Source organism: Biomphalaria glabrata, chromosome 3 (assembly GCF_947242115.1).
Source record: "Biomphalaria glabrata chromosome 3, xgBioGlab47.1, whole genome shotgun sequence".
Taxonomy (NCBI): domain Eukaryota; kingdom Metazoa; phylum Mollusca; class Gastropoda; family Planorbidae; genus Biomphalaria; species Biomphalaria glabrata.
Window position 1 is genome coordinate 25,962,444 of NC_074713.1, and position 9,199 is coordinate 25,971,642.

Here is a 9,199-nt window from a genome sequence, read left to right on the forward strand (position 1 = left end):
AAAAAAAAGCCCTGTATATATATATATATATATATATCAATGGCCTGGGTGACACGATGATCATTATGTGCTGCTATATCATCACTTCTATCATACTCATATAGCATTAGTATGATAATAATCATAGCAATCAGAATGATTAACATATATGTAAAAATGTAAAATGTAAAAATAAAAAAATTCTAATCAATCTATCTAGATATATTGAATGGAATATATACTAAAATGTTTTACATGTTTCGGATGTTCCTTCAGAGTTGAAGATAATTACTTCCTAGTCCAAACCTCCCGCAGGACGATGGGGGATGGAAGCGGGCAGGGTTTGAACCCGGGACCATCGATAAATCTGAACGACAGTCCAGCGTGCAAACCGCACGACCAGGCAGCCATCCATACTAATATAGATATATTAGAGCCAATATCTAATTCTAATATGAATATTAATTAAGATTACAGGATAAAGCAATCAAACTGTCTTAAATAAAATTAATCAGATCTACTGATCTAAAGTAGTCTACATCTAGTCAATCTAGTATAGAATTCTAACTAACTAGATATAGATAGGCCTTCTTTATGTAGTTAGATAAGATCTACTTTAATACATAATTTAGTTAATACAGTAGTTGAGTAGTATAAAATATAAATATAGTCAGAGTAGATATAATAGAAATAAGAGTCAGTAAAATAGACTGGGCTGGGTCTGTATTAGAACTGTAATTAGTGTAATATTATTTAAAATTTTATAGACAAATTGTTCTAAATTAAATAATAGTAATACTAATAGATCTAGTTTTTTAAAGACATCTAGCTAGATCTATATAGATCTAGTATGTATTATATAGAACTAGAGTCTATATATATATAATATAGATCTATATTCTAGAAAGTCTAAATAAATAAATAATAGATCTATAATCTATATTATTCTATAAGTATAATATAGCCAATGAATTAGATTAGATTATTTTAGATCAAGTAATTAGATAATTAGATTTAGACTTAGATTATTAGATCATTAGTAGATATAGATTATAGATTAGTCTGATTAGATATAACATTATAACATATAAATTATAATGACTAACTTAGACTAATGATATTGATATAGATAAACTTTGATAAAGTAGATTTTAGTAGTGTAGATCTAATCAAGACTAAGTAAGTCACTAATCTATTCATGATCTATCAAATCAAATTCAATAGAGTAAAATAGTTAATCTAGAAATGTCTAGTCAAGTCTAGTATAGAGTCTAGATCTAGATTTTGTTTGTGCAGTAATTTGATTCAAAAACATTTAGATCTAGATCAAGATCTAACTAAGCAGATCTAAAATTCACATATAGATCTAGACTCTAGACATCTAGATCTAGATATCACTATTTCATTACGAAATGTAAATACTTAAATAGATCTAGACTCTAGACTAGATTCTAAATGTTTACACTTGACTACAGACAAAAAGGCTAAAAATAGTTCATTGTTGTCACGTGACCGTAATGATAAATTGATTTTTTTTTCACCTTTTAACATGTAACATGCTTGAGCAAAATGCTAATAGAAAAGACATAACCGGCTATATAGGAAGCAGAATAAATTAAATTAATAAGAAAATGCACGTGTAACATGACTAATTCAAAATATTATTTGACAAAATGGTTTTTGGATGCAATCATTTGCCAAAACTGAAAAACCTCGAGGTCTGATCCATTGCCGCCATTTTTAAAAAAAAGTCACATTTGTCATGATTTGTTGCCTCACAGGAATTTAGACAAAAATCGCATATACCAACATATTACAATGAAATTTGCTCAACTTACGGCCATTTAAATTATCTTCCAGAATAAACAAACTTTTTAAATGACAAAACAACCTGAAGCACGTATTAGATCTACAAAATGACGAACTTTTTACGAAAGTTCGGCCAAATAAAAAAAAAACACTTTTTTTTTTAATTTCATTAATTTTTTTTTTAATTATTGTAAAAAAAATATTCACAAATAAAAAAACTAGTCTAAAATGCTTCATATACTGACTGGTTCTTCATTGTTTAGTTTAAATCAATAGCACCCTTAATTTAATAAATATAAACATGAAAAATGGCGTCGCCACTTTTCCCGCGAGTCGAAAACTGTCAACATCCGGGAATTTCGCATAGCTATACTAGTAGATCTAGATCATCATCATGATTAATAATAAATTTAATAATTATTTATTATAGATTTCTAGATCTAATTAATAACATGATTGACTGAGTCTTGAGTACTCTGAATAGTCTGAAATTTTCAAATAACTGAATAACTCTGTCTAACTAAGTCTAAGACAGTCTGAGTCTGAGCCGGGGGACTGAGGCTTGAGCACTTACTTAGTGAAGTAACTTAGACTACTTAGTTTAGTGTTTAGTTACTTACTTTCTAAAGTTACTGCTGTAACTGCTAAGAATTTAGATCAAGGGTAAAATTCGGTAATTCTAGAGATATCTAGAATCTAATTTCTATCTAAATTCTAGATATTAATAAACCAATTGAATTACTGTAGTCTAGATTTTATAATTTATATCTAGATCTATATAGATCTATATAGATCTAGAACTAAGATCATATCTAATAATCCACATGCTTTATTACAAACTAAAGGTCATAATTTGTTTACCTTTCTTACAAAAAGATTAACTACAAATTACGGCAAAGGTTAAGAAACGAAACAAGTAAATAAAAAAATAAAACTATGTTTAAATCGAAACGAACGACAATAAAAATCTTATAATTTTATCTTATAAAATACAGACGTTACAATAAAAAAAAAGATGATAACGTCTTGCGGCGTCATGCATCTAGTCATGAATGTTATACTATGACTTAAATTCTGCCAAGTAATTGTTTTTTTCCTGGCTGGCCCAGGCAACCCATTCCATGCTCCAATATATAATAGCACTTGTCTCACTAGAGAAGAAGGAGCACTAGTACAAATTTGTCATAGCAAAGACGAAGTTTTTTCTTAAATTAAATGTAAGTTATAGAGCAGCTTGAATCAAATTTACTAGATTTCTTTATATCTCTCAAGGCAACGCACTTTTACAAGCCTACTTTCTTCTGGGGCACATGAAAATGTTTCTTTAGTACAGTGGTTTTATCTTGAACTAGTAAAGTTTCCCTTTCAGACCTTGCGATCTATATGGCTGATGATTAGTGATGATGTAAAGATCTTCTGTTTCTGTGGATCATGGTTAATGAGGATGTCACGTGGCTAGCACAGCGACAAAACGCCTTTACATTTGCCCAACTAATGTCAGGTAACCATTAAGGCTAGGTGGACTCAGAGGCGCCCAAGGATCCCGAAATTAAAAATCCCAGTCTTCACCAGGATTCTAGCCCGGGACCTGCGGTTCGGAAGCCAAGCGCTCTACTCTGTTGTCACCACTCTAGATCTAAGTAATTGTCTTAGTTTATTTTCATTTCATTGTGATTATTTTTGGTTTCAGTCATTTTGAAAAAAAAAATTCACTTCTTCTTTTAAATGTTAATAATAGTAATAATAATAATAAGGCTTGTCTTCGCGTCCGAAGATTATTGAGAAATGCAGTATTTCTTGTTCCTAAGCAGCCCCAGCTGAGACCTATATATTTTGCCACACCCAGAGCGAGCATAACCATTGTCCCCCGGTGTCGATTAAGATTTTCTTTTCGCCGTCTACGTCTGTCCTCAGCAACGGATTTTCTTTTGTTTTTTTGTCGTCCTAAAGTGTGCGGACATTCCAGCGGGTGACTTTGAGAGGTATCCTATTTACGAATCTGTTGCGGCTAGTCATTTGTTGGATAGTTATATAAAATATGTACTGCCTCTAGGCTGAGCTAAGTAAATTTTAATAACCACTAAACAATGATAGTAGAAAACTAATTTCAAATTATCTTTTCTTTGCGTCTTTTTCTTCCCATCAATAACTAGTTCATTGTAATACTGTAACGCAGCGATGCCCAAACTACGGCCCGCGGGACACATCCGGCCAGCGACGTGGTGCTATCCGGTAAGTTAAAATGTCGGCAAAAATTGTAGAAAATAAAAAGAAAAGTGGAAAAAAACTATCTTTCCTTAAATTGGGATTCCCATTTTTTGTTTTCAATTGGATCTCATTCTATAGTATTGTTGTAACTCTAGGTTAGGCACTCAACGAATAGGCATGCAACTCAACACAGTGTAACAGGAAATAAATACAGGTGTTTATTCACTAGGACAAACACATAGCATCCTTCAGCTTCCTCAGAGTCTTTCTTATCATTTACCAGTCCTTTAGACAGCAACCCGAATGTGGACCAACGACAGCCTTCCCCGCTTCGCTCCAGGTCCCTTCTACAACCTTCAGGCAGCACCAAAAGCTGGCTTCTTAGTTTCCAAACATTCAGACTCTTCACAATCCCTGATGCAATGTTATTATCTCCGTTCTAGTCTCTTCCTGTTTACGTTCACTAGTGCGCTAGTGCGCACCTCAAGCACTGGTGCAAGGCAGGGTTACAACACTACCCCCACCTTAGTCTTTTCGTCCCGAAAAGAAACATGTTCACGGTTGGCCAGTGCAGGTGGAGGTCGGTCAGTGGGAGTCACAGATTGCATTGATCGTGCTCCCCACAAAGCAATCCACACTGCTCTCTGCAGGTGCCGCTTTCTCCTTCTGCTCCAATTGACCTGCCTTTGGTTAAGGGGAAGTCGTTTCCGTTGTCTGGCCTTTCTCTTAGTTACCACCGACGGCAGACTCATGGCAAGAAGCGATGCAGTGGATGTCATAGCGTAGGTCATCAAGACCATTTGTCTTACACGTTGCTCCAGCAGGCTTTCTCGATGTGCCGTGGGCCCCCAGGAGGCCAAGTTGTCAAATACGGTATAATCTTTAAGCTTGTCTGAAAGACATATCTGTGGGGCACGTTTACAACGTCCTATGTGTCCATCTGCTGTACCACCATCAGCGCTTCTCTTGCTGATACTGGTATCAGGACAAATACTTAGTTGGCAGGTCTTCCGGTGCTCGAATTCTCCCTTTGAGGAGGTCCCGTCATCACAGTTATTTTTCAACGTCTGAGTGTAGGCAGGAATCACGATAGCATGATCAGATCTGTGCTCAGTACTTTCACAACAAATGTTAGGATTCTTGTCGTAGGAGCCAAGCTTGCACGGCTCACTATTACAGTCATAGACAGCGCCACCATCAACGGCGTCTCCGTTGAGTAACGGATTGTTTATACCTGTCGACATGGTAGCCATCTGATAGTCGGTCTTGCTCATCACGGTATCAAACGTATCATCAGTCTTGTTCAGCGAGGTACTGATACCTATCTGTTTAATCATGGTACAGATCTGCTCGTTGACCTCTTTTAGCTGTACCTGGAACGAGTTCATCTGATCTGTCACGGTATTCATGAGCTCTCTGATATCTGGTTGTACTTCGAACAGATACGAGTCCGGATCTTCATCTTCGTCCAGCAAGGCTTGTCGAAGGCGTTCTCTCATTTTTTCTTTGGCACAGAAGATCCTCAGCTCCCTGGCTCGGAGCTCCTCTTTTAACTGTTTACAGCTTAGTTCATCTAGCTTCCTCAGCGTTGTCATTGTTTCCTTTCGTTGAGCTGCCTAAATCCCACTTCTGATACCAATTGTTGTAACTCTCTAGGTTAGGCACTCAACGAATAGGCATGCAACTCAACACAGTGTAACAGGAAATAAATACAGGTGTTTATTCACTAGGACAAACACATAGCATCCTTCAGCTTCCTCAGAGTCTTTCTTATCATTTACCAGTCCTTTAGACAGCAACCCGAATGTGGACCAACGACAGCCTTCCCCGCTTCGCTCCAGGTCCCTTCTACAACCTTCAGGCAGCACCAAAAGCTGGCTTCTTAGTTTCCAAACATTCAGACTCTTCACAATCCCTGATGCAATGTTATTATCTCCGTTCTAGTCTCTTCCTGTTTACGTTCACTAGTGCGCTAGTGCGCACCTCAAGCACTGGTGCAAGGCAGGGTTACAACAGTATTATAATAGTCGTACTTTTTGTATCCAGGTGAACATAACGTTTCAGTTTCAGGCAGCAAGTTGATTGTTAGTTTTAGTTCTTGGACATATCTGCTGCAGTCTGGCCGTGGCACCTTGTGTGTATGAGACACAGAGCTCTATTTCTGTATTTGGGATCGTGATCTTGAGATATAAAAGCTGTTGACACCGTGCCTTTTGTGCATTAAGGAAATGAGATATCCGTAATTAAAACCTGAATCTGAATATAGAAACTTCCGCCTAAAACATTGGCGGATTGACGAAAACTGAATTAACTGAAATAAACTACGGGTAAGTCTACCTTCAGAAACAAGGATCGTCAATTTGAGACTGCGCACTTAAATGTAAACAAAAACATCAATAACTATTAATCGGAAGGGCAACGTTGAAGCCATTATTACCTTCAGCGAAAGTATGTGCTCTGATCTGAGGATTAGTGCAGAATATCAAAGACGTATGACCACAATATAAAGAAGCCAAGATAAAAAGATGAAGATTTTGTATAAACAAATAAGAACGAGCTACGGATTGAGATTTATTCTTCCTTGGACGTGATAGTTCAAGAAATAATCACCCAATATGATCATATAATAATGTGGTAGGTGAATATGAATTTTTGTCGCTATCCCAACCATTGAATCCTCAGATTGAAATCAATCTTGATAGTGCTCATAGCGACTTTGACAAAAACAAATGTTTTCTGGAGCGAAAGAGGCTACAACTGTTTATCGCAGTTTTTTTTTAGAAGCCTTTGAACTTTTCAAACAAGGACCTGCTTGAAATCTTGAGTTTAAAAAATAAATAAAAAGATATCAGCTAGAATGCCACTAGATGCTTCAGTTCTAAATATTGTCTAAATATTCTAAATATTCGTGATACCTATCAAATGCCAGATTCTGCTTTGAGAGAAAAAGAATGATGTCCAATATTCTCTTCGGGTAGCATTAACAGATTTTTTTTATATTTCTGAGTATTGCGGTAAGTGTGGCTATATGCGAGCGAAGTTTTTTAGATTTTATTAACTTGATAAAGAATTAATACCGTTAAACGATGAAAAAAAAATGCGTTTCACTAATTAGGCAATTGGTAGAAAACAGATTTCGATAAAATGATTGATAGTGTTTGCGACCAAGAAAGCACCAAATATTTATTGGCAGTATATTCTGTTAACGTGTAATAACGTATTGTCGCTGTTTTATATCCGAGGGGGGGGGCATCATGAGGAGATACCGCACTGGGCATCAAACATCCTAGCTACGCCACTGGGTCATAGAATAGAGAACGAGGAATACGCTTTTATCTTTGTGTCTTTCTGAGTAATTTATTTTTCTTTCTCACCCGCTCTCTCTTTTCTTTCTCTCTCAAACGCTCTAAACATTTTCTTTTTCTAGATCTAGATTTGGATTCTTTTCTGAGAGGTATCATAATATTTTAATTGCTTACTCAAACTCAAACTATATTTAAGTACAGCTGAATTTCACGAATTAGATTCGCCCAGCGGATACGTCCGTTGATTGGTTCCCTTTATTCAACAAGACACTACTGTTTTGTAATCGAATATTGATTTTAGAAGTTGTAGACACACTTTTAGGCCTATATCTATTTTCAGGTGGAATTTGAGAGGTTCTGCATCTTCGGAGATATAAGTTAGTGTTTCTAAGTTATCTAGCGTGGCTTGCTCTCCAGACTAAATGGCGTAGCGAATGTTTCTTCCTGAACGTTATCATTTTGATATTCATCAAGGTTCTTGAATCGGTTGAACAAAACTGGCGAGGGACTCGAATCAGTCATTTTAATGCACAAGAAGTCAAGAATCCAGCAATTTGTATCTCTCAATAATTCTTCTCGTTCGAAATCACCCTTTTCTTTAAATTTTCTTAATCACTAAATGCATATTTTATTTATTTATTTATTTTATTTGATCTGTGAAAGATTTTGTAGCGGAGAAATCCTGGGATCTTGCGACAAAACATCATTTAATGTGATGCACATTTAACTGAACTAGTTTTTTTTTTTTTTTTTTTTTTTACATAAAGCAGTGTTCCTAAACCTTTGGAGAAAAACAAAAGAAGCAAAAATAAAAAAAAAACAGCCATGTTGAGGCCTTTCTCTTGACAGCTAGGGGTCTGGGGGAACACTGTAAGCTCCCCCAGTGGGTTCCGGGCGAAGCCCCGACGCCAAAATCGTTTTCTTGCTATTTTCACAGCAGAAACGCATTCTCCTGACATTTACATCTTATTATTCATTCTATTCAAAATGGAAAATGTTTTACTTGAAAAAATATTCTAATATGAATTTAAGGGCCCTTTATACATTGCAAATACAACCAATTTGTTCATTGAAAAGATTAGATACCCAACATGTTTAGATTAAGACTTTGAGGATCGCCGCCGAAAAAAAATATTCGAAAAATAATATTTCTAAAAAAAAAGCTCATTTGTAATTGATACATTTTGTGAACTTCTCAGTCTATTTTATATACTAGTTCCATAGTTGCCAGAAAATTCGATTTCCGCTTACATATTGTCTAGTTTTGGGTCAGTACGTAATCTGTTAAGCAGGGCCGGTCCTTCAGATTGCGGGGCCCTATGGGAAACGGATTGCGCGGGGCCATTCAGGGTAGGGATACGGATAAGTAAAAATTAGGATTTTGTATCAGAAAATAAATTCGTCTTTGCATTTATTCATACTTTACTAAGTACAAAATCACGATCTCATTAACTTTACGAGCCTTCTACAGTAGATAGTAGTTTTCCAACAAAAAGACAATAAACATTCAGATCTGCTTTTTAGATTTACTATCGACTAGCAAAATATCGCTTTTGTTTTGTTTTGTTTTTCTAAAGAGGTTGAGATAGATTTAGATCTATATTTGTATGCCATTGACTATTGAAGTAGATTAAGTATTTGAAAATTTGCCTTATTATTCCATTTTTATTAAATGAAAGCTGACAATGCCTTTTATTTTTTAATCGCGAGTAGAATTGGCGTTGTCCATATTGAACGACACCCCGAAATGACAATTTTGTCTGTTTTGAAGAAACATTGCATGTGTTTTCAGAAGGTTTAAATAATTGCAGGAGATTTCCGTGCCATTTTCGTATATTTTGCAAATTCAGGAGAATTTTATAATAAGTTAAAATGGTTTAATTTAATAATTTACACCT